Genomic DNA, 2,285 nt, shown 5'->3' with positions numbered 1-2,285 from the left:
ACTGAACTAGAACTGAACTAGAACTGAACTAGAACTGAACTAGAACTGAACTAGAACTGAACTAGAACTGAACTAGAACCGAACTAGAACTGAACTACAACTGAACTAAAATTTGCAGCACAAGGTGTTCTGTAAATAATGTTAAAAACTGCAAATTTGGAGATTGTTTACTTTGCTTCTATGAACACATAAATATGAACGTATAAGTATTTCTATTTGCGTGTGTTTATATTGTTAAATAACTTAATAAGTGTTTGTTTGTTGGTTTATTAGTGTGTGCGTGTATATAATATTTTGCTACTTAAGACTTGTTGTCTTCACTTTAAGCAGTCTTTAGAAATTTCCCTGTCTTCTTTTTCCAGCTTTCACTTCTCATTATTTTCTTTCAAACATAATGCTTTTCTAGTCAAAGGTAGGAATAAAAAGATGATTAGTACGTATTAAGTATTTCTCTAAGAAATATAATATTTTATAAACTGACTAAGTGCTTCTTTGAAGGTGTTTATAAATAGAAAGTAAATTATTTGCATTGATTGTTTTTTTTCTTCATTTCTTTAGGAATTTTTCTTTGCAAACTTGTATTTAACAAGAAAATAAATATGAACATAAATAATTTAGCAAAGATCAAGTATAAATATGAAGGTGTTAAGTTAACAGCTTCCTGTTGATGGTTTTTAAAATTTGGCTAACACCTTAAATATATTTTGCTAACTATTTACAAAAGTTTGTTTGGCATAATTGAAATATTAGAAAAAAATTTTTAAGTAAATGTTTACTTGTGTCTTAGCAGCCAAATTTTGTAAATATTTATTTAATTAGGAATTTGTTAAGTGTTAAAATAAATTAAAAATTAAAGGTTTGAATTCATATGTAAAGAATTATTAATAATTATATTAAATTTAAAGCTAAAAGTTTGAGTAACTGTTTAATATGAATACAATCAAACTGAGTTTCATAGTTTTTATGATCCATGTTTTCCCGTTATTGTTTTTAATATCTTTGATTTTAAATTTATTTTTTTCAAATTTGTGAGAGTTATTAAGTAAATCTAACACGTATACGTTATAATTAATTGACTGAGAAACTTATATTAAGTATACGCATACTATAGGTTTATGTAATTTATATCTTAGTTATCAAAAATCTATTAGAACAATTTCTAAATAATGAATTTACCTTAAATGTCATTAATTATACATTTTTTCTACTTATTTAAAAAAATTATGAAATATCTAAAAATTATTGCAAGACTTTAAATCCACAATTTTTTATTACGAAGATGATGAGTTATTGATGTAAGACTTTAAAATGTTTTATTTCACAATACAAATATTACACTCAAATTTATATGCCAAAATAAATATACACAACTACAAAATCAGCACCCACATATAAATACTTACAATTCCTTTAGTTACAAACTCACTTCTAAACATAGACTTCTCTTAGCAAAATTGTAATGGAGTTTGATTACTGATGCAATTGTTAAGTTCGCGTAAAAGCTCATTACAAATTCTATGAAAACAAGAGAATAAAGTGAAACAAAAAAAAAACTAAAACCGAAAATAAAACAGTTAAAAAATACACAGCAATAACAAAGAAGACTGTTAAATAAACAAATTCTAAAATAAGCAAACTTCATGAATAGCGTAGCATACAAATTAACAATAAAAAAAAGAATACATACAGACAAACAATTATATTTACTACTAATACCCAGCAGACATATCAACTTATATAATAAGTAAACATCGGTAGATATGCTAAACTTTATGTACTTTTTCTCTAAATTCTTTGGTATGTTTACTTATGCGCAAGTACAGAAATATTATAAATTCCATGTATAGACGTGGGTGCTTAAGTTGTTGTTACTGTTGCTATTATTTTAGTTTCGTTGTTACACTCTAACATTTTGTGTAATTGTATATGTGTATAATATGTAAGTAGGTTTTTGGTTTTGTTTTTAGTTTAAACTGCATTAGTTTTTGCTAAGCAAGTTTATGGTGATGGGTTTTTGGGTATAAATTCATGGTTTATAGCAAAAGTTGTTGGAACTAGTTTGTATAGTCGAATAATATATACACACAAATATATGTTATACATTATTGTATATAGTATTCTCCAATAGATTCTGAATACTGCAACCAGCTTGCCCCAAATCAAATCAGTCGGACATCAGTTAGTAAGTTAGAAAGTTAGTAAGTTAGTAAGTTAGTAAGTTAGTAAGTTAGTAAGTTAGTAAGTTAGTAAGTTAGTAAGTTAGTAAGTTAGTAAGTTAGTAAGTT

This window comes from Lucilia cuprina, chromosome 4, assembly GCF_022045245.1.
Source record: "Lucilia cuprina isolate Lc7/37 chromosome 4, ASM2204524v1, whole genome shotgun sequence".
Taxonomy (NCBI): domain Eukaryota; kingdom Metazoa; phylum Arthropoda; class Insecta; order Diptera; family Calliphoridae; genus Lucilia; species Lucilia cuprina.
Note: the sequence above shows the minus strand (reverse complement) of the source record.